General features: G+C 42.7%; 1 protein-coding gene across 1 annotated transcript in view; it reads right to left on the bottom strand.

Annotated features, from left to right (window-relative positions):
- The window catches only part of COG3 (component of oligomeric golgi complex 3), a 1722808-nt gene that overhangs the window by 442406 nt on the left and 1252654 nt on the right, over positions 1–27748 (bottom strand). The window lies entirely within an intron of this gene.

Below are 27748 nucleotides of genomic sequence, written 5' to 3'. Positions count from 1 at the left end.
AACACACTGGGGGCTGTAGTGAGACCAAAGTGCAGGGCTCGAAACGGATAATGATTGGCTCCCAGCCAGAACTGCAGATGATCCCTGGATAGTCTGGCTATTTTTATATGGTAGTATGCATCCTGGAGATCTATCGATCACATCCAATTGTCTTTCCCTAAGAAATGAAGTATTGACTGAAGTGTGACCATCCGGAACTTCTCTTTCTTGACTGATCTGTTTAGTCCACTGAGGTCCAAAATAGGTCTCCAGTCCCCTATCTTTTTTTGGAACTAAAATGAATCTTGAGTAAGTTCCGGATCCTGTCTGGTCTGCTGGGACTGGCCGGATGACTCTTTCTTAGCAACGTTTGGACCTCTACTGTTGCCTGTTCCCTGTGACTGGGTGGAACATCTAGGATTTTTGTTGCCAATGGAGGGGGTGTGGTGAAGAGAATGAAATATCCTCTGGAAATGATACTTTGTACCCAGTTGTCATTTGTTGTTTTGAGCCAGGCATCTGGGTACAAAGATAAGCGACTCCTGACTGCCTCCAGAGTAGGACACTCGGGCCTCCTTTCAGGAGAGCTGGTAGGGCTTCCCAAAGAACTGATCTCTGTCGCCCTGGTTTGGCGGACCCCCTCAGTTGAGGGGACAGCTTCTTCCATTATTGCCCGCTCCTCTGCCCCTGGAGGGGGGTTCACCACGTGTGTCCTGAAAGGCACCTTGGGCTTTTCTGAACCACATCTTTCCTCTGCTTTGACCCTTGGGGTAGGGTCTGGTAGGAGTGGAAAAATGGACTCCGATGGCACAGAGTCTTTCCATCCTGCTCATACCTGGTGAAAGTTTCCTTAACTTTGGGCCTGAAAAGGAATGAGCCATCAAAAGGGGTGTTGACAAAATATGACTTAAAGAGATCAGTGAAGGAACACAAGCACATCCAGGAGTGTCTACTAAGAGCAATACCTGTACCCGCTGCTCTACTCGTACCATCAGCTGCAGATGAAAAGAGGTGCATGGACGAGTTCACTATGGAACTGAGGGTGGCAAGCTGGGAGGCAACTTTATCTGAAGCTCCTGCAGCTACTGTACCCTGAAGAGCAACTCCGAGCTCTTTTAGAAGATCTCTTTGCAGTCTTGTAAAATGGGTGGGATAGTTCAGTGAACACAGTGCAAAAGTCGCTGAACTGTACCTGCGCTTCCCATAACTATCCATGATCCTAGAATCTGTTAGGAGGATGGATAGAGGAAGAAGTTTCCGAAATCTCCTTTTTGGTGGCTGCCGCCACCACCATGGCATCAACTGGCACTCCCTTGGTAAGAAAGGACTTTTCCTATGGGGCAGAAATAAATTTATTAGGCCTCCTGGGGACAGGCTCCATGGTGTCTGGAGACTCCCAGGCCCTTCGTGAGACCAGCCCCATAAGCTCATCGAAGGGCAGAGACACCCAAGAGATGGAGGGTTGAGACCCGAAAGCCTTCAGGAGAACAGACTCGTCTTCAGTGGGGTTGGTGGACTGCCAGTCATCCTTCTGCTTAAGGATTTCTAATATCTCAGCAAATGAGATATCCTCAGAGGGGGGCTGTGGGGACCTTTCTGATTCATCCAAGTCGGTATCGGACGTGAGAGACTCCTGTTGGGAGTCTAAATGCTTCCTCTTACAGATTTTCTTCCTGGGAACCTCATCAGTGGGAACTTTTGGTGAGGTCTCAGAAGAGCAGGGGCCACCCAATGGGGCTTCCTGAGGCTCTGGATCTTTACACTTAGAAAGGATCTGTGAAGAAGTGGACACAGGCGCTTTTGGGGAGGAGGCAGCCGGACCTGAAGTCAAAGATGTTTTAGGAGACATAACTCTCCTCATGGCTTTGAAGGCACCTCTGCACCGATGAGAAGGGACTGAGTCATTCTGACTATCCTCCCTGGACCCGACCAGAGAGTGTCAACTCCTAGACTCCTTGATCAGCACTGAGGACGTCTGAGTAAACAAGACCAAAGATACTGGAACAGGCGTCTGCTCCGAAGGCTCAATGATCATCAAGTCTGACTCCCCCAGCTCTGAAGGACCGGTATGGCTAGGAGGAGGAAAAGTAGTCGATGGTAAAAGAGTCTTTGGCTCTGAAACCATTTGGGCCGGAGCCGATAAAAATTTAGCAAATGCCGGTGCCTGTAACAACTTCTGCACCACATGATCCACATCCAAATCGGAAAGGCTTATCAAAGACCGAGATGAATGGATGGAAAGAGGTACAGATTGCAGGAGTGGAGATTTAGGCACTTCGGATACCAGATACAGGACCAGGGACTGGTTCCGAAAGGACAAGACCCCTCAACTCAGAGGGCTGTGGAGCCAATGTCGACGTTTTTTTTTAATTATTATTTTTTACTTCCGAAGAAGTAGAAGCCTTGGAAGACTTTGAAGATTTACTAGACCTGTCCTGGTCACTCAAAGCTTCCTGAAAGGATGGTTTGACTAGACCTCTATCAATTAGCTTTCTCTCCTGAAGGACCCTAAAAGAGAAGGAATGACAAATGGAGCAACTTTTCTGAAGGTGTAAAGCTCCCAAGCAGTATACACAGTTAACATGGCTATCCGTTATGGACATTTTTTTTAAATGTGACTTAGGATGTTTATCCCTATCCTGGTCAGCCATAATGAACAACACAGTATAAAATGAAAAACTACTAGAATATACTAAAGGCACACCCAAAAACTATTTAAATAAGCCCTGACAAAAACTATGGGCTAAATATCCTGTGACAAAGTGTCACATTAAACACACACTTGAACAATATGTCTAAGCACTTCTAATGTTAAAAGCTATGACAAAACTGTCAGTTATCAAAAACACACCAGAACTATATAACTATGCTAACTACACTAAATATAAAGGCCTTTAGAAAAAAATGAAGACCAAAAGCTGTATTTAAATATGAAAAGGCACACCAAGGAATACACACTAAAGAGATTTAAATGCTAAAGGAGCAAAAGCTAAGAAGTGGAATTAACGTTATAAGAAAAAAAATGTTATAATAAAGTTTTACTGGCCCAAGCTATGCTGAGGAACCTCTGATCTATTGCAGTGGCAAACTAGATCTGAGGTAACTCCAGGTGCATCATGGGATAGGTACTTGGCCTCGAGCTGTCTGAAGACCTCGAGCTTTGTATTAGGCCGACTCAGAGCCGAGGATCGGTTCCAAACCCATCTGTAAGAATGAACGTCGAGATTGAACAACTTCACATCTAAGGTTTAGTGCTTGGAAAACTTCAGTCAAGAATCAGCTTTGCAAATGGCTGCCTGCCGAGCTTAGTTGTCAAAGTTGCAGCAGGAAAAAAACACTGCTTTAGCACAGCATGAATTTTAATGACTCCCTAAAGAGGTCTATCCCTGAAGTTACCACTGAAACCCATGCAAGAGGCAGTCAGCTGGAAATAGTTTCCTTATTGCAGAATCCAAACACTTAGCTGCAAAGGACAGGGACATCTATGATTTGTTGATAGTTTTGGTTATGGAAATGTATGCAAATAACTAGGATACATCTTTTGTAAGCATTTGTTCTCCATATTTTCTATGAGGACAGAAAGAGAAGAATGCAATTTCTTGACTGAGATTAATATCTAACATGAAGGATTGGTAAAATAAGTCACTCTTTCTCTAAAAAATGGCATATGGCACACGTTAACCACGAGAAACTCTCATACTTTTCCTGTTCACAAGACAACCACAGCAGGAGGATGACTTTCAATGACAAAACTTCAAAGGCACACAAAAAATTGTTTCAAATCAAAGTTTTAACTAAAAAGTTCAATCCCAAAAGATGTGTTAATATCTCTCTTAGGAAAACTGAAACAAAACTCTCCTGACAAATAACCCACCAGCTTTCCTGGAGATCACAACAGCAGATATTTAAATCTACCATAAGCCATTACTACACACACATCCTTGAAAACCTAAAGGATTCCCTGCAAATGCTTTGACAATGACTACAAAAAAGTTATGTATTTATTATAGCCTACCATCTGTGTCATCCACTTTCATTCTTCTTCAACATATGGGTTAGGATACAATCCTCGGATATGACTCAGCTGTTACGGTAGGTCGTGTTCACCAAAAAGCTCTCAAGCCCCTTCCCTACCCATAATGCACTAACCCCTAACATACACCTCAAAGCTTGCTTGCTACTTCACAAAGGTAAAAGAACCATTATAAACATTGTAACAGAGCATATCAAATCTGGGGCTCAATAAGAAGGACAATGATGTCCTTACACATACTCATTCTTCCAGAAATTCACTATGAAACACCAAGGTTGGGAGTTGGAGGGTGGGGAGCTGGGGAAGAATGAAAATGGGCAACAAAGCTGGAACATTATGGTAGGTACAAAACTTCTTTATCTGATGATGTCAATTTTCATTCTATCCTCAACATAAGGGACAGAGTCTCTGGCTGCCTAAATTCCCGGGTGGACTCTAAAGAAGGATATTCCTGAGCACAGTTGAGCCAGTCTGCCCTACCCCTCAAGACCAGGTCCAGTTTGTAATGAGTGATAAAGGCATGAGGACTGGCCCAGGTTGCAGGAGCACATATGTCGTCCATGGAAGTCCTAGCATGAAACACTGAAGAAGTTGCCATGGACCTAGTGGAATTGGGTTTTAAAGGTTTTGGTAAGGACAGACCCAATTTATTGTAGACAAATGATATACACTCAGTCAGCCTTTGGCTAAAGTCATTTTTGAGACTGATTTTCCCAATTTACAATCTGCAACTGACACAAATAATTGATTTGTTTTTCTAATAAATTTCATTCTATGTATGTAAAAACGTAACTGTCTGTGGACATCTAATAAATGAAGCATATATTCCCCTTTATTTGCAAATTTAGGAAAGAAGACTGGTAAGTTTATGGACTGATTAACATTGGATTCTGAAACCACCTTAGGAAGGAAAGAAGCATTTGTACATAACGTTAGTTTATCCTTATGAAAAATCAAATAGGGAGGTTTAGAAGACCATGCCTGAAGATCTGAAATTATTTTAGCAGAGGTGATGGCCACTAAAAAGACAGTTTTCCATGTAAGGAATTTAAGATCACATTTAGCTGCTGGTTCAACGAGAGAATGAATTAGTGCCTGCAGGACCAAATTTAAATCCCATGGTAGAGCAGGGTCTTTATATGGGAGTCTCAGAAGGACAGGGCCTATCAAAAAGGCCTTACAAAGCTTAGATGAAGCCAAAGAAGAATTCTCAAATCCCGTATGAAAATTAGAAACTGCATCTAACTGTACTCTGACAGTTGAGGACTTAGCTTCCTCATTAAAAACTGTTGCTAGAAATTCAAGAACACTTCGTATAGGGGCTGAGAAAAGATCAATGTATTTCTGCTGTGCCCAAAAAAACAAACCTTTTCCACTTACTTCTGTAAATTTTCTGGTAGAGGCCTTATGGGAAGACAAATGTATCTTGCAGACCGAGGAAGAGAGCATTGGCTCTCTGGCTACTAAAGGAATTGCAGAAACCATGCTGTTAGATTGATATTTGAGATATCCTGATGAATCATGCCTGATGGGTGAGACAGGAGGTCTGGAACTGGATCCAGGACTCAGGTGGTTAAAGCAGATGAGGCCAAAGGAAGGGGAACCAAATCTGTCAAGGCCAGTAAGGCGCAATGATAATTACGTTGCTCTTCAACTGAGGAGCTTTCTGTAGGAATTTGGGAATTAGCAGGGATTGGAGGGTAGACATAGTGAAGACCGGGGGGCCAATAGTAGATTATGCATCCTTCGGTGATTATCCTGGTGGAAGGATCAGGGCGAAGAAGCTGCTGCACTTGTTTAGGGGAACTGCAAAAAGATCATAGCAAGGCTGGCCCCACTGATGGAAAATCATATGTCACTTTCCTGTTGACGGACCACTTGTGAGGTAGTAGGATGAACCTGCTCAGTTTGTCTGCTATCATGTTGGACTTCCTTGGAATGCGCAAGATATCAGAAAGTGGTTGGAAGAGCTCACCCATTGCCACACTGTGATGGCTTCTTGAGGGGTAAGATCTGGTTCCTTTTGTTTGCTGATATACCAAACTACTGGCAACCTGTCTGCTTGGATCCCAAATGTCCCATAAGGGAGAGAGTCTTGCAATGCCTGCAACACTAACAGCACTGCTCTCATCTCTAGGATAATGATATGCATATTGGCCTCTTTGGGGGACCAAGTGCCTTTGATTGTTTTCTCCAGGAAGTGCCCCCCACCCAATCTGGGAAGCGTCCATGGTCACTATAGCCTTGGGCTGGGGGAGAATGAAAGGACACCGTTACAGAACCTTATCTGTTCGAAACCACCACCAAAGCTATCTTTTGCATGCCTGAGTGATTCTTATTTTTGCTGACATATGATGACAAAGAACTGTCCAATATATCGCTAACACCCACTGAAGGATTCTCGTGTGAAATCTTACTAAAGAAACTACAATTATGGCCACTGACACTGACCCTTGTAGGACCAAGCAAGCTGCAATTTTGGTGCTGTAAATTATTTCCCTGACCTGTAACCTCATGATGTGCACTCTTGAAAAAGGAAGGGAAGCTGTCACTGATGCTGGGTTGAGTATCGCTCCTATGAACTCCACTGTTTGAGGTGGTGTAACTGATACTTGTTGTAGTTTGCGGTTATTTACAGTTGGGGACACGTTCAGAGTACCTGCTTCCTTGCTTTTATCAGTTGATGCTTGGTCAGGGTGGTAATGAGCCAGTCATGTAGGTATGGAAATACTCGGAATCCCTGCGGTCTCAAGTGAGCTGCTAGTACTGCCATGCATTTGGTGAACACCCTGGGAGCTGTGGTGAGGCCAAACGACAGTGCTCTGAACTGATAGTGAATGGCTGCCCTCCAGAAGTGTAAATACTTTATGGATGGTCTTTTCATTTTTATGTGACAGTATACATCCTGAAGGTCTACTGAGCACATCCAGTTGTCCTTGCCTAGGAAGGGTAGAATGGACTGAACTATGACCATCCGAAACTTTGTATGTTGAACAGACTAGTTTAAGTCATTGAGATCAAAAATTGGTCTCCAGTCCCTTATTTTATTTTAATTAATTAATTAATATTTATTGCATTTGTTAACAAGGAAAGTCCACTGGGCCTGAAATGAGCCCATTTTCAGTGGAAGCCTGGGGAGAAAAGCTCCGAAAAGATACAGACAATTAGAGTAAAATCACTTAGAAAAACAAGATTGTACAGTACAGTAACATTGCATGAGACTGATACATAAAAGCAATGGTGTAAGAAGAAAATACAATCATGGATATAAAAATAATACAGTACAATTATACTGGCTGACTTTGCGTAATAGAAGCAATAGTGCAAGAGTAAGGAAATGAATTCACTGACATGTGCAAGTATAGACAGACAACTTCTGAGATGTTTATGAATGCTATTTACATTAGGGCATAGGGTGAGTTCAAGTACACAAGAAAATAATACACTTCAGGTGTGTAGCTGTGAAGAGATTAAGCACAGAGTGAAAGATAGAGGGGGGACATAAGTGGGGAGGTAGGATAGGCCCGATGAGAGCGATAGGGAGAAGGATGGAAATGATGTGATAGTTAGAGGTATAGCACTTGGAGGTTAAGCCAGGAGTTGTGGTTGTGTGTTTGGGGACAGGGGCATAGCCATTTAGAAGAGAGATATGGTTTGAGGGAGTTTTTAAAGGAGGTAGGTTGCTGATAGCTCTCAGTGATGGGGAGAGATTATTCCATGCCTTAGACACATAGTAGGAATACAACATTTGGCCGGCTGAGAGCTTGGGTTTCTCAATTGGTAGTAGCATTTTGTTTTCAGATCTTAGGTGCCAGTTTGGATGATGTGTGGACAAAATGGAAGAGAGGGAAGGGTAGGTTTCTGGGTGGTAGATGAGCTTATGGGCTGTAGTTAGTTGTAATAATGTGAGACAGTGTTGGGATTCTAACCAAATAAGTTGATGCAGAGAAGAACAATGATGGGTGAGATATTCAGGATTTGTAGCAAATTTGCTGACTTTTTACAAGAGTCTAGTTTTGTTTGCAAGGAGGACTGCAGTTTTGTGAGGATAGGAGCCCCATAGAGAAGTGTTGGAAGCAGGAAGGAAGAGGCCAGACCCTTTTTAGCTGAGAGACTGAGAAAATGGTTGTGCCTGTACAGGGCACCTAGTTTTTGATGTTTTTTTTTTATGTTACTGCAAATGTGCAGGTCAAATGTCAACTTGTCATCAATGATGACTCCTAGCAATTTGGTGTTGGGGACAACTTCAATAATGGTGTTATTTTGGGAGTGACTGGAGAATGATGATTTGTCAACAGAGCTGGATTTAGTGGGGGTAAATATTAACAGTTTTGTTTTATTGGGGTTGAGAGTGAGATGGTTCTGGGACATCCAGGTTTCTGTGGAAGTAAATGCTTCTTGGGTGAGATGCAGTAAAGTGCAGGCAGATTTAGCAGAGCAGATGACAGTTGAGTCACCTGCATATTGGATGACTGTGCTATAGATGAGAGAGGAATGAAAGTTATTGACAAATATGCTGAATAATAAGGGTCCCAGTACAGATCCTTGGGGGACGCCTGTGTTTGTGGTTATGAAAGGGAAGGAAGCGTGTCACCATTTAGTAGATTGCTGTCTGTTGTTGAGATAGTTAGTAAACCATTGTATAGTATGGGGAGACAGGCCGAGATTAGTGAGTTTATTAAGCAAGAGGGAGTGTGATATGGTGTCAAATGCCTTTGAAAGATCAAGAAATAATGCTGAAACAAAGTCTCCAGCATCTTGTGCTCTGTTTACTGTGTCAAGGAATGAAATAAGGGCTGTGTTAGTACTATGTCCTGGCCTAAAGCCATGTTGAGTGGGAGAGAGTATTTGGTGTTTTATCGGGGTACTCAGGAGCTGGGTATGGATACATTTCTCGAGAACTTTTGAGATTGGGGAGAGAATGGCAATAGGGCGGATGTTTGAGATGTCACAGTTATTGCCACCTTTGTGAAGTAGTAGAATAAATGCTTTTTCCCAGAGATCAGGTATGCAAGAATCCTGAATGGATCTATTTAGGAGGATGCTGATAGGATATGCAATGGAGGAGGCTGAGAGTTGTAAGTATTCAACTGGTAAGTTATTAAGGGCATTGGTACAAGGCTTGAGCTTGTGAAGACATTTTTTTGATAGTGGAGGTGGGAATGGATGTGTGAAAGACTGTAGGGGAGTGCAAAGGTGGAGTTCCTAGTGAGTCAGCATTAGTAGGAGGGAAGGTGGTAGTAACTTTTTTTATGGTGTCAATGAAGTAATTGTTAGAGAGGGAGACTACTTCAGATTTTTGTCTGGGTTTGGCCATAGATTCTTGTTGGATCCAGGGTGGAGCGATTGCACCCCAAAATTTTTTCGGGTTTAGTTTATGTTGGTCTTGAATGGTTTGGAAGTATTCTTTTTGTATTTGATAACTAGGCGTTGGCCTGGTTGTGGAGCTGTTTGTATAGATTGAGGTTAGAAAGTGTTTTTTTTTTTTGCCAGGCTTTCCAAGCTTTGCCCCTAGTGGACATAACTTGCTTTGTGGACTTTGTACGCCAAACTGCATGTTTGGACTTAACCCTTCTTAACCGGAGTGAGGCACAACTACTTAGGATCCTGAGAAATGTAGAACTAAATAATTCTACTGCTTTAAGTGGGAGAAATTTTAGTGGGCTCCATTTGGTTTTGTGCAGAAAGTCATTGAAGGTATTTGGGGAGAAATGGGATAGGTCTCTGCTGTATTTATATTGGTGGGAATTTGATAAGGAGATGGGCTTCCGTATAATGAATGCTGGGGAGTGATCACTGATACTATTTGGGAGAGTCTCTGAGGTGATAATTTTTTCTGGGTTGGAGACCAAGATCCAATCCAAGATTGAGCCTTTGTCTACCTTAGCATTGGGTCTAGTACTATCAGAAATTAATTGTGTGTAGGTGTGAAGGTTAATAGCATTAGAGAGGTTTTAGTGGTTATATCTAGCCAGTTGATATTGATGTCGCCTACGATGATGGTTTCATTTGTTATATTGCTTGTTGTCCAGGCAAGAATGTCTTCAAGAATGGGAGTATTATTGCCTGGGGGAATGTATATGACTATTATGCAAAGGGTTCTGCAGTTGTTGAGTTTTAGGAAGGTTACCAATAGCTCTGCTGTGGAGAAGTGGAAAATAGGCTTGGAGTATGGGACTACTGTAAATGAGATGGGGAACAGTAAGGCGATGCCCCTGCCTTTTTTATGCACTCTATCATTTCTAAGGTAGGAGTAGTTTGAGGGTAAAAATCCAGTGTCTTTAATGGAGCATTTTAGCCAGGTTTCAGTGATAGCAGTAAAGTCTGGTTTATGTTGATTTAGCCATGCATGCAGTAGGGGAATTTTGTTTCTAATGTTTTGGAGGTTAACAGTTGTGAAGTTTAGGGATTTTGTGGAGTTGGAGGAACTGTGAGCGGGAGGGTAAGGGGCAGGATTGGGATGTGTCACCACAAAGGACTAGTTCACTATGAGCAGGGATATAGGTAGGAATAGTTTTTCTTTTTAGCAGCTGGAAGTACTTGAAGTTATGGTTGTAAGGGTGGTTGTGGTTTGGGGAGAGGATGACTAGCTTCTTTAGTAATAGTAAGTTAGTACTATAAAGAGAGGAGCAGATGGCAGAATAGCTGGGAAGCTTGTGTGAGTGGATTGGTGTGTAAGGGAGGGTGTGGGAGGTGTGTAGTGTTTTTGAAATGATGATAATCTGTGGAGAAGAGAGAGGGAGGGAGATAGTAAGAATGAGAAGGAAACTGTTCAGTGTAAAAGACATGGCTGAGTAAAGTTGGGAAGAAGGAGGTTATGGTAATAGTTGTGAGAGATGTATGGCAGGTAAGGTAGGGTACAGGGAGAAGAGAGACAAGGTCAAGAGTGGTGCAGGTGGACTATAGGGGTGGGTAGCTGTAGGGGGTGAGGGTGGAATTAGAGGAGGTGTGTAATGTGTGGAAGGAGGGAGGTTTGGGAATGAAGGGGGAGAGAGATAGTAAAAAAGGGTGTATGTATAGTGGATAGAGATGATTGGTGGGAGTTGTGTGGAGTGTTGTGATTGGAGGTATGGGGGACAGGAGGATCTAAAGATAACAACCAGTCAAGCACAGGACAGCAGGTAAGCTATGTGTAAATTGGGCTGCAAGACAACCTTTGGAGGGGACTATAACGTGAGAGAGGGGAGCTTATGTTCCCAAACTTAGTTGGTCTGTGGTATTCAAATACAGAAAAAAATGGCAGCAAGTACTACGAGCTTTTTTATACTTGCTTTGGTGTTCTTTTGTTTTGTTTTGTATTGGGTTGGTATAATATAGAAGTCTTCACAGGGGATTATGCAGTATGAGTTCATTTTGCATACACTTTTATTGCCATCTAGTGGTGTCTAAAGGCAATGACACCTTAATTAATTAAATGTTAAAAATTACACCTGGGAGACTGAGCAAGGAATAGGGAAGACCTTGGGGATCCGCTAGTGTGCAAGCTACAAAATGCAAAACAATTAGAAATAACAGCATATCACTGTAGGCTGGCACCTAAACTGTGGAGCAGGTTGGAAGGCTCTTGCTTGAACTCCAGCCATAGATTAGTGGCTAATATTGCAGAGGATAGAGCCCGAGCAAAAAACTGTAGTATGCAGATAGTGATGGAAGGGCAGCCCGGGATGGACTGAGCTTCCTCAAAACTGTAAAATAAGAAGAGAGAGGTGTAAAATAAAAATGAGACAGTGCAGAGGGAACCAGAGGAGGAAAGAGGGAAGGGGTTACTAAAGACTCAAAGCGGAGTGGAAATAGGGAATAGACTAAGGAGTGGAATCTAGGCAAGGTAAAGACAAAGTAGAAAAAAAAGTCCAAGAAGTTCCACAGCAACAATTACAATTTATACAGTTGGTTCAGGCATATAAGCACATTGATCACTGTGGCGACCATTGAACTGCTAGAGCCATTTCAGCTAAAAGTACACATTTCATTAACTAAAAACTTGGACAGTATCTGAGGCTATTTCAATCAAGAGGCTCAAATATATGCAAATGTGGCTTTACATATAACATTTAAGAATTAAGCGATAAGTATACATTGCACTAACCTAAAACCTGGCCATTATTTGAGGCTATTTCAATCAAAAGGCACTTATTCAGGGTTACAACAAACAAATTAACAAACAACGGCAAGAGACGTTTCAGCTGGAAGTATAATGCGTGCTAACACTATTTGCATGAAGAAGGCACTTATTCTGATCAGGACAAGCACTTATCAAACAATATAACTAGTACAGACTAATAGCATGCTACATGTGAGCATAATTCAGAGTATTACAATCTATCAGCCAGGGGAAACAGAAAAAAGTGGTAAAGACAGTTAAACCAATATGTAGGTAAGTATACTGGCAGGAAACTTTGCTATACCCTGTTATAATCACATACACAACGAAGGAAGTATGTTAGCTCTACAGTAGTGAGGTCTGGCACACTTTTAACTGGAACCATGCAGCACAAAAAGTATTCTACGGTGAGCATCTGTTTGTACAGGCAGTAGATATGAGAGTATCACAACTATGTGTGTGGTCACAAAAGTGACAAAAATGTAGAAAAATAGTAGCGGTAATCCAAAAATACAACAGAGATAACAGCATTTGCAACTTACTGGCAAGCACACTGCATGGAGGACCCAGGGGAACACCTGGGCAATAAGACGGGAGTTAAAAATGGCACTGCAAAATCGGACCTGCAGTTATAGATTCAGGATGGGTAAAAGGGGAGGGGGAAGGCATAGCACGTGATACTGGGAGGAAGGGAGGTTATATCTATCCTAGTGGGTAATGACCCATCCGGCAGGAGGAGGCAGAAGAGCCAAACAAAACCCCAATCAGTCAAGCACAAGACAGCAGGCAAGCTATGTGTAAATTGGGTTGTAAGACAACCTTTGGAGGGGAGCATAACGTGAGACAGGGGAGCTTATGTTCCCAAACTTCGTGGTCTGTGGTACTCAAATACAGAAAAAATAGCAGCGAGTTATACTAGGAGCATTTTTATATTTGTTTTGGTGTTCTTTGTTTTGTTTTGGGTTGGTATAATATAGAAGTCTTCACAGGGGATTGATTATACAAGTTCGTTTTGCATACACTTCTATTGCCATCTAGTGGTGTCTAAGGCAATGACACCTTAATTAATTACAAGTTAAAAATTACACTTGGGAGACTGAGTGGGGAATTGGGAAGACCTTGCGGGGTCCGCTACTGTGCAAGCCACAAAATACAAAAAATTACATTAGAAATAACAGCATATTGCTGTAGGCTGCCACCTACACTGAGGGGCAGGTTGGAAGGCTCTTGCTTGAAGTCCAGCCGTAGATTAGTGGCTAATATTGCAGAGGACAGAGCCCAAGCAAAAAAAACTGTAGTATGCAATAAAGTAATGGAAGGGCAGTCTGCGATGGATGGAGCTTCCTCAAAAACTTTGGGGCAGGTTGGAAGGCTCTTGCCTGAAGTCCAGTCGTAGATTAGTGGCTAATATTGCAGAGGATAGAGCCCGAGCAAAAAACTGTAGTATGCAGATAGTGATGGAAGGGCAGTCTGGGATGGATGGAGCTTCCTCAAAATGGCAAGCACACTGCATGGAGGACTGAAGGGAACACCTGGGCAATAAGATGGGAGTTAAAATTCTATTTGGTTCCCCTTCCTTGCACCTGGAAGGGCAGTCATCTGCTTATTAATCTTATTTAGCACTAAAACAAATCTTGAGTAAATTCCAGATTCTATATGGTCTGGTGGGACCTCTTGGATGACTTTTTCTAGCAGCTTTTGTATTTCTAGTGCTTCTGCTTTCATCTGACTGGGAGGAACACTGGGAAATATGCATATAGATGGAGGTGAAAGGGAATTGCATAACCTCTGCAAATAATCCTCTGCACTCGGGTATCTTTTGTGATGTCTAGCCAGGCTCTCTGGTGCAGAGATAAATGACCCCCCCGATTACCTCCAGAGGGGGACAATTCATCCTCCTTCCAGGAGCACTGATAGAGTCTATGGAAGAAAGAATCTCTAGACCCTTGGTTTTACCAGTGTCCTCTGCCGCATGGGTGTCATCATCTATTGGATTTCCCCCCTCTACCACTAGGGGAACTATCTCCAAGTGGATCTTGGAAAGGACCCTTGGACTTCCTGAACTACATCTTCTGTCCCCCTCACTGATTCCTAGAAAAGGATCTTTGAGAGGTCAAAAAACATATGCCTAATGCAGACAGGGTCTTTCCATCTTTCTTATAACTACAGAGTGTGTTCTTTACTTTTGGGCTAAACAACAAACCGCTGTCAAAGGGTGCACTGAAGAGCCTCCTGATGGAAATGCCTGAACCCACCACCCTTGAGGCACATTCAGTAACGTGAGATAAGCCCCATGCACAAACTTCCTCTAGACTGAAAGGTAGTCAACTGTGAAGTTACAGAAGATTGTGGTTCCAAAGTAGTGGATCCTGAAAGAGATTTTGAAAGTTCCTTGATCAAGTCCCTTTGCATCTTGTGAAGTGTGCCAAGTTGTTCAGTGACCTAAAGGCAAAAGTTGCTGAAACATACAGGTGCTTCCCAAATCTGTCCAATTTCCTAGGCTCTCTGTTAGGAGGATGGACAGAGGAACTCTGATCAGCTATAGTTCCTTCTCAGTGGCCGCCGCCATGACCATAGCATCTATGGGAACCTTACTCCAGAACTCCTTGCCTGTCAGTGGAGGCAGAATTCAATCTGGTCTCTTAGGGACTAGCTGAGTCGCGCTCTTTCCATGGCTGCCTACAGATCAAGTCAATGAGCTCACTTGTGGGTGAAATTACCTCCAGCTCCAAAGGCCTCCTGAAATACTGATTCCTCTGGTGATGGGTTATCGGACGACCAACCGCTTCTCTGCTTAAGGATCTCAAAGATATCTCTGAATGCGACATCTTCAGGAGATCTTGGGGACCCTTTTCATTTACTGAAGTCGGTATCCTCAGTGACTTGACTCCTGAGGGGAGTCGAAGTACATCCTCTTGAACTTCCTAAGGACTTCCTCATTGTGATGCTCTGGTGAAGTATCAGAAGAGATGGTAATACCCTGCTGGGTAGACTGGAGACTTTGAGCTGGCTGTCCCTGTGGCAGAGAATGATGTGCCTCAAGATGCACAGACATTTGGGATCCAGAAAGAAGATCCGGGAAGGGGGGAGATCTGTCCTGCTGGAGCAGAAAACACTCTCTTCACTACCTTGAAGGCAGATCGCTCTGGGGAAAAGGAAGACAACAACAGATCTAAGAAGCCAGGCTTCTGGCCAATTGCCTCCCTCTGCGCCAAAAGCAATCTCCCCAAGGTGGAAGTCAGAGCCAAACTGTCCAATGCCGAGGCTCCAAGGGGTAAATATGGCTTCAAAAACTTTGGAGTCAACTCCAGACATTTGAATCCGATAAGAGGAGCTGCGGCTCCGAGAGACATCTGGTTCTGAAGATATCGGAGCCGGTATACTCTGAAATGACTGGACTAATCAGAGAAGGTGCTGCCATAGATGATGTGGTGGAAGGACCAGAGGGGTTAGGAGCTGGGAGAGCACCCATCTGTATCTGCGCAGAGAAGAATCTCCTCATCATTCTGTCCATGTCTTCTTCAGTCAAACTTCTGGAATAACAAGATGAGACAAGGGAAAGTGACATGGAGTAGCACCTCTCCAAAAAGGGAGAAGGTACTCTAGATGGAAATGGATCCAAGGAAGGAGAGTACCTCGTTCTAGGCAAAAAAAGGTTGGATCTGAAGGAGTACAATCAGAGGATTTCTTGATTAGATCCGTCGGAGTTTGACTCAGTATAGACTTCAGATCTAACTTGAGCTTTTCTCTTGGCTGCTCCGAAGATGGGGTCCTATCAGAAGGCTCCTTAACTTGAGATTGAGCCCCAGAAATAGCTTCTCCAAAAGAGGAAGGAAGTAAACCTTTCAAAATCAATTTGTTCTTCCTGTCTGATACAGCCCAATGATAGAAGTTCTTGCAAATTGAACAATCAATTTGGAGGTGATCTGGGCCCAAGCAGTAAATGCATAAATTATGGGCATCAGATAAGGGCAATTTCTGCCCAGATATTTGACATTTTTTTTAAAACCAAGAGGAGTTTTATCAGGCATACCAAAAAATAATCACACTAACAATAAGGAAAAGTTTTTTTTTTTTTTTATTATTATATAAAGAAAAAGAGAAAAGGAAAGATAAAAGGGAAAAGAGATACCAGCTATGGTATTAAGAATACACAATATTGTAATTGGAAAAGAATTTTAAAGATAAGGAAAAGTTAACAGGTACCAACAATGCTAATTAGAAATACAATAATTGTATGGGAAGGGAGAAAAAGATTAATAGCAAAAAAATTATACTAAACCACTTATCGTAATCAGAAAAACTCAAGAGCTCAGGATGACCGCATCTATTCGCAAAAGCAGCAAACGAGAGCTGAGCTATGTCAGGGGTTAGAGCATTATAGGTAGGGAAGGGCTCTAAAGTGATCATTAGCTATAGTAATGGCGGAGTTGGATCCAAACCTATATGTTGAGGACAGAATGAAAATTAACAACTTCAGATCTTTTACTTTAGCTTAATCTTCACCTCTCTGTCCTATACCATGCCTCTACCACTTGAAATATTTGCCTTATAAATATATATATATATATATAAATATATATATATATATATATATATATATATATATATATATATATATATATACACACACACACACAAGTCATATATTACAATAAATCTGCAATTATAAATATGGACTTATGGAAACTACTGTCTGTAAGACAATCCCATTATCATACTACTTTATGTACACACCAAACAAAACTCAAGTTCTGACCAGATCTTGTATCAATACTGCTCCCAGTAATTCAAGAACTACACACTATTCTGTTTCTATTAAAATTAACTTACTGCTTTATAGTTAAAGGTTAAATTTAGTTCAGATTGCTATTACTGTTTTAAGTGCTTATGAATCACAGTACCTCTACTGTCTCACCTGAATGCATGTCCACTTGTTTACTGTCACTATAAACCACATGATTTGCTCACTAGGCCTGGATCACTGCTAATAAGGGTCCACAGACCAGAAGACTTATCCGGTAATCAAGTGCATAAATAAAAAATATATAAAATCTTAAGTATGTTAACATGCCCAATTGTGTCTTGATAAAAAGAATAAGACAGACCCTTAGATAAAAGCTCAGAAATGTGGTTATGGATCTGTGGAAAATTAACTCCCAAAACCAATATTCCTTGCATCTGTGACAAAACCCCTTCCAATTCAACAAACAAGACTTTACCTATTAGAAATGTTTCTCACTTCTTGTAAGACCTTGAAAATCTAAGTTTGAAGACCTTTTGCTGAGAAAAACGTCCCAATATCCAAGCCACAACAAAAAGAAACCTATATTTTATATGCTGTACAGGGAATTCAGCTGTATGCTGGAAAATGTCCTACCTGAGCAGGATGGTGAATGAAGTGTGAGGCTATTTCTGAGTTGTGAAAAAGCAGCTATCTGAGTCAAAATGGAACTATTAGAATAATTTGAGCTCTTAATTTTCAACTTTGTGGAAAGCCCTTTAACTGATGAAACTACGATGGAGGAAGGTGGGCAGGTGTACATGGTGACGTGTGACATTTTATTTTCCAAAGATCTTGATAGGATGAAGTGGGATATAGTCAAAAACATAAGCATCTGACTATTCCCTCGGGAAGCAAACAGCAAACTGTGTAGCAGCCACAAGGAAAAATCAGGTTCCAAAACACTTGGAATAAAGTTGACGTTAGTGATCCAGATGAAATAACCAATGAAAACTGTTTGTTAGAAGACTCTCAGTGCTGAGTAAATGGGCTATCTGGATTGCAAATTCATGGACAATGTCAATTTCCAATCTTGCATGGCTAGCCTTCAAAGGCATCAGTAGTTAGATATGTGACCTTTGAAATGCTATTTATATCAATTACACCTAAAACTTGCCATCTCTTCAAGTGGATGAAAGAATTTGAGGGCGCCAAATCAGTGGAGCTGAGAAGGACTTGCATACTTTATGACTGCAGTCAAATAAGACCCTAGGTTCTTTCTCATCAAAGCTACAATGCACCACTCTTTTTCCATCCTTGCTCCTAAAATATGGGAATCTCTCCCCAGCCATCTAAAGAAACTACAGTCTCCCTTACCCATCTTCAGAGCTAAACTTAAAAATTCCTCCACACCAACTCAAACTGTACTTGACACACAGTACGCCACATCACATAAGGGCCTTTCGACCTCTAGCATTACTCTCTCTTACCTGCTTACACCTAGCTCCCTCATCATCCCCTGCCCTGTCTCTCATTAACACACAGCATTTCAACCATAATATAAACCTGAAGCAAAACCATGCGAATTGTACAATTTGCATTTCTGTCATAAATGTTGCTACATCTATTAATGCTGTACAGTTTTTGTTATGTTTTTGATAACTACAGTTTATTGTTTCTCTGTTCTCTTGTTTTTCTTCTTTGTGAATTATTTCACCCAGGTATTACCTGTAAATGGTCAGATGTATTCACTATAAAACGCCAGTAAACAAATGTAAAATACAAAAAATAAAAAGAATGGAAACAACTGACAAGACTCTTTAAATTTGTCTAAGTGAATAAGTTGGGACAGTTCATTCAATAAAGTACTTTATGTCTCATTACAACCGTTATGTATGTACATACTCGTAATATCTATCCAAAGAGACTTTTGCCTCCATACTGTATTCAAAGTGGTTATAACAGTATCAGAGTTGCAGTCATTTATTTTTATGCCAATAACCTACTTTTGTAGACAGAGATTAAAATCCTAATAAGTTGGAAAGGGACATTTTAAATGCTGCTTTCCATACAGAGCTAATTTCTTAGGTGGAGTATGTCCAATGAAGTATGTTCAACTGGATGCAATTTATTGGGTGGAAAAGCTGGTAATGTATATACGGACACTGAGGTGTGCTTCTCACTAATTCTAAGTAGTAGTTGCATCCAAACTCAAGAGTTTGTTTCAAGAAGGAAATTTAAAAGACTTGCTGTTTGTTTTTTTTTCCATAGTGTCTTCACTTTCCACACTAAACCCACACCCAACTTGAATCTGGAATTGTAACATTTATAATTTAGCCAATTAAACAGTTTTGTTAACCTCGAACATGGTACTTCATTACATATCAGGGATACTATTACTTAAGAATATTACCTTTGTTTTACATTTCTGCTCATGAAATATATAGATATGCCAGTGGACATATTAATCTCCAAAAAGTATGACAATTTTAGAACTAATAAGAGTATACTGATACACCAATCAGGAATCATTCGGTGATATGTATAATGCATGTACAGTTTCTTTTCCTTTTATGGATACGAAGCATGTGAAACAGAAGAAAGGTAGTGGCACATTAAATGCTAATAGAAGAGGAAAACTGTTTAACAAAGTTAAGCTTCTAAAATCCAACAGTCAGGTCTTAAAGTCTCTTAAATAAAGCCATTTTGAAAGTTTGTTCCTTTAAATTCTGAAGAATTGTGTTTACATATGTTTTGTAAATGCAAATGTTTTGGAAAGTGGTTAACATCTCCACAGAACAACTTGCTCCTGAGGTTCCTGAATTTTATCTGTTTGTGGAGATGAAGTGATCTCAGTTCCTAAACAGACTGGACCTGTGAGAATCTGGACTTTTAATTTGTAACCTTCAATGGTCCTGTCTTGTACTTCAACATATGCAAGATGACAGTACCGCTGAGGAGGAAGTACAACAATGTAATTAAATGTTCATTAATAAATGTGAAAAAATGTAAATGAAGAGAAAGCCGGAAGAGAAGCATGATGGCTAAGTGAAGATCAAAGGATACAGATAACTCGAAAGAAATAGAAGTTATGTTCTTACCATAACGTTCCATGTTAGTTGTCTTCTTCTCGCCTTCTTTCTTGCTGGATGGGTTCGGAGCCGACTCGGCCACTCTAAAAGCTTGAGAGTTGGTTCCACCGGCTCGAGGCTCCCCTTATATTCCACAATGCTAGGCGGTAATACCTCAGATCTCGTTTGTAAGCTAGGCCCAGCCAGGAGAAAATCCAGAAACACTGGAAAGGGGAACCCACCTCTATAAGATGACAGAAGGAAGGTGACCTACAACCTGATGAGGGAATATATACATAACACAGTATATACATATAGAAATAGAGGAGGTAGGAAAAAAAGGTCACAATCAAACTCCTCTAGGTCTGTCCAGGCTAGGGGGAAGGAGGGTGGGACGCAAGAAAGAAGGCGAGAAGAAGACAACTAACATGGAACGTTATGGTAAGAACATAACTTCTATATGTTAAGTTGTCCATCTCGCCTTCATTCTTGCTGGATGGGACCGTCCCTAGCACCTTGTCCCGGTGGCCTATCGGAACAGACTCTTGAGTACAGTGGAACCAAAATTAGCTCTGTGTCTAGAAGCTAAGTCCAACTTATAATGAGAAATGAAAGTGTGAGGAGTAGCCCATGTAGCTGCCGCACAAATCGTATCAATAGGCAGCCTGTCTTGGAAAGCTATAGAAGTAGCCAAAGCTCTAGTTGAATGAGCCTTAGGTTTGTTTGGTAACTTTTGATGCCTAATCTCATACACAAAAGAAATCAAGGATGTAAGCCATCTGGAGAGTGATACTTTCGAAACTGGAAGGCCCTTACTGCCTTCTGCATAAGAAACAAACAGTTGGTCAGCCTTTCTGGTCTGTTTGGCCCTATCCAAATAATACCTTAATTGTCGATGAACATCTAGCCAATGTAATTTTTGTTCAGACCTGTTAGAATAGTTAGGAAAAAACACAGGAAGGTCAATGTTTTGATTTAGGTTTGCCTGAGAGGCTACTTTGGGTAAGAAGGATGGGTTGGTCCATAAGGATACCCTATCCTTATGAAACAAAAGATAAGGGGATCGACTGCAGAGTGCATGAAGCTCCGAGACTCTTCTAGCCGAAGTAATGGCTACCAAAAAGAGTGTCTTCCAGGATAGCAATTTCATTGAACACGAAGCTGCAGGTTCAAAAGGGGGAAGAATCAGAGATGTGAGAACTAAGTTAAGGTCCCAAGAAGGAGGAGGATTTCTAATAGGAGGCTTGAGAAGAAAAACTCCCTTCAAAAAAGCTTTGCAAAGCTTGTGAGACATGATGGCAGAATCTGAGATTCCAACATGAAAGTTAGAAATAGCTGCCAATTGAACCTTAAGAGTAGAAGGAGACGAACCTGCATGGAATAGTTTGGCTAAGAAATCAAGGACCGTTTGAATGGGAGCAGTGAAAGGATCTATGTCCCTTCCTTGAGCCCAATAGGAGAAGCGTTTCCACTTACTAAGATAAATCTTCCGAGTGGAGGATTTATGGGAAGCTATTAAAATATCTCGAACTGAGTGAGATATTTCAGGAAGCCTGGCTAAGGTTGGAATTGGAGGAACCAAGCAGTGAGGTTCAGAGAGGGGAGGGAGCGATGTAGCTGACCCGACTGATGAGTCAAAAGATCTGGAACTAGGTCCAGATGCCAGGGTTGCTCCAACAGAAAATGGTGCAGAAAGGGGAACCAAACCTGTTGAGGCCAGTAAGGGGCAATGAGGATCAATGAAGCTTTCTGAGCGATGGCTTTCTGTATCACTTGAGAAATTAGTGGGAAGGGAGGAAATGCATACAGAAGTCCCCGGGGCCAAACTTGGACTAGAGCGTCTCTGCTGGGATGGCCTGGTAAAGGAAAAAGGGTGAAATAATCTTTGCACTTGCTGTTTTGGGGAGTAGCAAAAAGGTCGCAGCAAGGCTGGCCCCACTTCTGAAAAACTTTTTCCAAGACTGAATTTTTCAGAGACCACTCGTGAGGCATGAGAATAGCTCTGCTCAATTTGTCCGCAATGAGATTGGACTTCCCGGGGATGTGTGTTGCTATCAGAAACCGCTGAGAAGAAATCGCCCATTGCCACAGTCTGAGTGCTTCTCGACACAGGGGGTAGGATCTGGTTCCACCTTGTTTGTTGATATACCACACTACAGACATGTTGTCCGTCTGAATTGCTATTGTTCCCATCGGAAGAGAGTCTTGAAGGGCTTGCAACGCTAAAAGCACTGCTCTCATCTCTAGAACATTTATATGCAAGTGGCGTCAGAAGGTTGCCATATGCCCTGGACTGTCCTTCCCTGATAATGCCCCCCCCACCCGATCAGGGAGGCGTCCGTTGTCAGAGTAGCAACAGGAAGGGGGGGGGGACAAAGGGTCTTCCTAGGAAGAGCTGGGGGGAAGAAATCCACCAAAGAAGATGATTCCTGCATGCTTGCGTTATCACAATGGTGTGGGACATCGGAAGTTGTTGGTATGACCATTGTGTGAAGAGCATCCATTGTAAGATTCTCATGTGAAATCTGGCTAATAGAAGTAGAGGGATAGCAGCCACCATAATCCCCAGTACTTTTAGGACTAACCTGACTTTGATTCTGTTGCTGTGGAAAAGAAGAGAGACTAGTTTGTGTATGTCTGCTATCCTTTGGTCTGTGAGTCTCGCAGACATGCTGACTGTGTCTAGATTTGCGCCTATGAAGGTAATAACACGACAAGGCGACAAAACAGACTTTTCGCAATTTATTGAGATACCTAGCTTTCAAAATATACGAAAAGTGTAGTCTCTGGCGAGTAGTAGAAGATGCTTGGTGGGAGCTGTAAGGAGCCAGTCGTCTAAGTATGGAAACACCTGGAATCCTTGACGTCTCAGGTGAGAGGCAACCACTGCCATGCATTTGGTAAACACCCAGGGGGCTGTGGTGAGTCCAAAGGGCAGGGCTCTGAATTGAAAGTGACTGGTTCCCAGCCTGAAGCGGAGGAATCTCCTGGAGCGTCTGTTCATTTTTATATGATAGTACGCATCCTGGAGGTCTATAGAGCACATCCAGTTTTCCTTTCCCAATAGGGGTAGGATGGATTGTAACGTGACCATCCAAAATCTTGTTTTCTTGACAGACTTGTTCAAGATGCTGAGATCCAAAATGGGCCTCCAGTCCCCCGTTTTCTTTGGAACCAAAAAGAATTTGGAGTAGATTCCAGATCCTTGCTGGTCTGCTGGAACTGGCTGAATGGCTCTTTTTGCAAGCAACTTTGATATTTCTAACGCTGCTTGATCCCTTTGAACGGGTGGAACATCTGGAAGGGACTTTTTTGATTGATTTGGAGTGCGAAAGAACGGAATGGAATAGCCTTCGGAAATGATGGACTGTACCCACTTGTCTTGAGTTAGAGATCGCCAGGCTTCTGGGTACAGTGATAATCTTCCCCCGACTGCCTCCGAAGGTGGACAGTCGGGCAACACCTCAGGGATGTTGAAAGGGCTTATCGGAAAAAGTTTCTCGATTGCCCTGGTTCTGCGGACCCCCCCCCTGCCTCTAGGGCGACGTCTACCATTATTGTTCCCCCCTCTGCCTCTAGAGGGGAACCGACTCTGTGCGTCAGGCAAAGCCCCTTGAGATTGCTTGCGGAACCACATCTTCCCACTTTTCTGGCCTTTGGGGTAAGGCCTAGAAGGAGTAGAAAAACGGACTCCGACGGCAGAAAGAGTTTTGCCATCCGTCTCGCACCTTGTCAAGGTTTCTTTCACTTGAGGACCAAAAAGGGATGATCCATCAAACGGGGAATTAGTGAAAGACATCTTAAAGGGATCCGCAAAATTGCATAGCCGCATCCAGGCATGCCGGCGTAAGGCCACACCTGTACCTGCGGCTCTGCTCGCTCCATCAGCCGCATATGAAAGAAGGCGCATGGAGGAGTTAGCTATCGAATTGAGGGTTGCCAGCTGAGCGTTCATCTTATCCTGAAAACCCGCAGCTGTTGGATCCTTTAACATCTCACTCGCTTCCTTGATCAAGTCTCTTTGAAGACAAGTGAAATGACAGAGGTAGTTCAGCGAACGCATAGAAAAGGTCGCTGATGAAAACATCCACTTCCCGTACCTGTCCATAGACCTAGATTCCTTGTTAGGAGGATGGACAGGCACTGAAGGATCAGCTAGTTCCTTCTTGGTGGCAGCAGCTACCACCATAGCATCCACAGAAACTCCTTTAGTCAAAAATTGTTTGTCTGCTGGTGCTGTAATAAACTTTGAAGGTCTCCTGGGGGTGGGGTCCACAGAGTCAGGAGCCGTCCAAGCCTTTTTTGCTACCACCTGCATAAGGGGGTCAAAGGGGGGAGACACCCAGGAGGTGGAAGGGCGAGAGCCGAATGCCTCAAGGTAAACAGATTCATCCTCCGAAGGGTTAAGGGCTGGCCAATTCCCCCTCTGTTTTAGGATCTCCAGGATGTCTGCAAAGGAGACATCTTCAGAGGGGGAACGGGGGGAACCTTCAGAATCCTCTAAATCCGTGTCAGAGGTGACAGACTCAGGTGAGTCTATGTGCTTCCTCTTGCACTTTCTCTTCCTAGGGGCTCTCCTGCCAATTCAGGAGAGGCCTCGGAAGAGGATGAGATCCCCACAGGGGATTCTTGAGGAGCTGGCTCTCTGCGGTCTGGGAAGAGGGAGTGAGTAGAAATTACCTGAGGCACCGAGGAGGGAGGGGCAGACGGAGCCGACTGTGGAGTTGAACCATGTTCTAACACACTCCGCATGACCTCGAAAGCACCCCTGTCAGGCAGAGCCAGAGGTCTCCGCTCCGAAGAGCTGAAAACCTCCCTCGGCACCGGCAGTGATGGCTCCGAGGCCGATGTCGGAGCCGAACTCACCAGCGCCGAAGCACCGAGAGGGAGAGCGGGGTCGGACAAGGGTCCGATGCCACTCACCCCCTCGGAGCCGACGAGGGAAGTCCGGCGCCGAGATTCTTCCAATGAAGAAAACGGAGCAGACGACGGCGCCGAAGACAAATGTATCGGCTCCGACGCTGCCACAGTCTCGGGTCCGAAACGCCCCGGCTCCAAACTCAAAGGAGTCGGAGGAGAAATATTTTGAGAAATCGGATTAAGCATCGACTGCTGAGTCGGGCTCTGAAGCATTTGGGCCAGTGCCTCGGACTTAAGAAGTCGACTCACTACCCTCTGAAGGTCATGGTCCGAAAGTCTCGACGACCTAGAGGAGTGAGATCTATGGCTCCGTTCAGACAGCAAGGGAGATGCTGGAGCCGAATGAACGGAGCCAAGAGACGGTGACCTAGACCTTTTCCTAGATGTCGGTTCCGATAATTTTATAGGAGCCGACTCGGTGATTACCAACACCTCAGCTCCGGCCAGAGCCGAGGGAACCGAAGAAATAAGAGTTCGAGTCTCATCGGCTCCAACCGGAGCCGATGTTGTAGCAGACTTCGAAGCCTTAGGTGTCGACTCAGAAACTGTAGCAGACGACCTAGAAGGCTTGGAGGGTTTGCCCGAAGAAACAGTCGGGGGACCCTCAGGCTTCAATAAGCCTCGTAATATAAGTTTATTTTTTCTTTCCTGCAGGACTCTAGGGCTGAAGCCATGGCATACAGCACAAGAGTCCTGCAGGTGTAAAGGTCCCAGGCAGTACACACAAGAAGTGTGACCGTCTGTCAGAGACATTTTCTGACAGCACGAGTCACACTTCTTGAGGCCTGAGACCTTTGAATCCTTAGACATTTTTAAGGAAAAAAATGTAACCACCACACAACACAAACACACTGATTACACTATCCACTAAGATTAACTAAAAATTAAACTACTAAAATTAGTTTTAAAATCCCTACAAACACATCCACACCACTAATAAGGGGATGGAAGGGCCCGAAGGCCTGAGGGAAGAACTAATAAGTTCTTGAGGAAAAAAGGGGTGGATAAACAGGTAGGAAGGGTCTGAATCCACTCACTAAGGGAAATAACTAGTAAAAACTAAATTAAAGGGACTTAAATTAACTATAGACTAATCTATATCAACTGACCTGAAGCCGGTAGAAAACAACACACCTCGATCGCTGTAGCGGCAAATAAGATCTGAGGCATTACCGCCTAGAATTGTGGGATATAAGGGGAGCCTCGAGCCGGTGGAACCAACTCTCGAGCTTTTAGAGTGGCCGAGTCGGAGCCGAGGATCGGCTCCGAACCCATCCAGCAAGAATGAAGGCGAGATAGACAACTTAACATTTGAGAACCACATGTTTTGCGAAAGAGTAGTGAAGTAATGTTGCTGCATTAAACAGCAAAATAATGCAAGGAACGCCTGGACTTCAACAGACAAATACAAAAATTAAAAAAGAAAAATATATATACATAAACACACATGCACACATACACGCATTTACATACACACTTACCCTTGATTCCCTTTATGTGGGCTGGGTGTCTGCTGACCTGACTTAAGCTCTACTGACTTAATATTAATATTACACCTCAGCAACCAGGCAGCCATTTTTTTCATCCACTGATTCAAACCTTAACTGACTGCTTTCTAATCTTATATAAACCAAGTTTTCTGCAAGCTTAGTGAAAAACATAACACTCCTTCCCATCTATGATACCTTGGTGACAAAATTAGAAACATAACTAAACAATTTATTATCAAAGAAGCATTCTGGTATGTGTTCTGAATGCCACTATAAAAGTCTGCATTTCTTGACTAACATTTTTATACTGATTGAGTTGCTGCAAGTTAGCAAAATGGAAGCAACAGGAATGTTATAGCTTTATGACCAAGTAATACTACAGCTTCCACATGTTACCTTTATATAGACCTACAGCTTAGTAATGCATCTTATTGTGCTGCCTTAGTGTGTGTGTATGTGGATAGACATCCCGGATACATGGTACCCTAGGAATAAGTGAGGAGATTTTTTTGGGGGGGGAGTTCTAGACATTTTTTGGATAAATGTTGTGACTAATGGGGATAAAGACTACAATTATTAACACATTTTAGAAAATAGCAGCTTATACTACTCACTCAGACCATCCATGGAAAAAAGGATTCATTGGGAAGGAGGACTCAAAGTCAGTGAAAGGGATGAGACAGGTATGTGAGGTAAAAGGACAGTTTTCAAAATCGTGGCGAGAGAAAGATGAGAGGTAGAAAATTGACTTACATTGTGAACTGCTCTTGAACATCCTCCCTGCTTTAGACTTTTTTTTCTTACTAACAGCACTGCTCACACTGCGTCATTGTGATGTCTTGGTATCTGGTCATTTGGTGCTGGGAATGCACTGCCACAGATATGAACAATGTTAAAGTGCAGTGATTATGTGTTGGTATCATGGAGGTCAATGATAAAGTGGCAATGTGCGCTGCCATGGCAGCGCATCTATAAGCATGGCTGAAATAGCAGCAGACTTACTGCAAGATAAATACTTTTTCACACAGGTTTTTGCCATTAACATCATGGTTAAATGTATATTCAAAGAGCTGTTGTTACTGTATCAAAAACAGTATCAGTTCAGACTTGCAAGGGCTAAACAAATTATTCCAGTTTCACTTGTAGCACACTAAAACCTTACCACTTCTACAATTTCACTTCCAATGTTCATGATTTTCTACAGAACCCCCAATAAAGAGAATTGATGTGCCTACTCATAATTTTTAAATGTATGTTGCCCCTATTGTCAGGTTTGGCAATTTTCAAATAGAGCTGCATAACCCATCTAACACTACGAAGAAAGGGACTATAGTCACAGCAATTGTTTAGTTCCATGATCTGTAGTAATGGCACCCCCCCTTCCACATGCTTCCAACAAAAAACATTACATTTGGCAATAAAAGCTATGTT

This window comes from Protopterus annectens, chromosome 5.part0, assembly GCF_019279795.1.
Source record: "Protopterus annectens isolate FY-2018-M chromosome 5.part0, PAN1.0, whole genome shotgun sequence".
Taxonomy (NCBI): domain Eukaryota; kingdom Metazoa; phylum Chordata; order Ceratodontiformes; family Protopteridae; genus Protopterus; species Protopterus annectens.
Note: the sequence above shows the minus strand (reverse complement) of the source record. Positions and strands in the feature narration are given on the sequence as shown.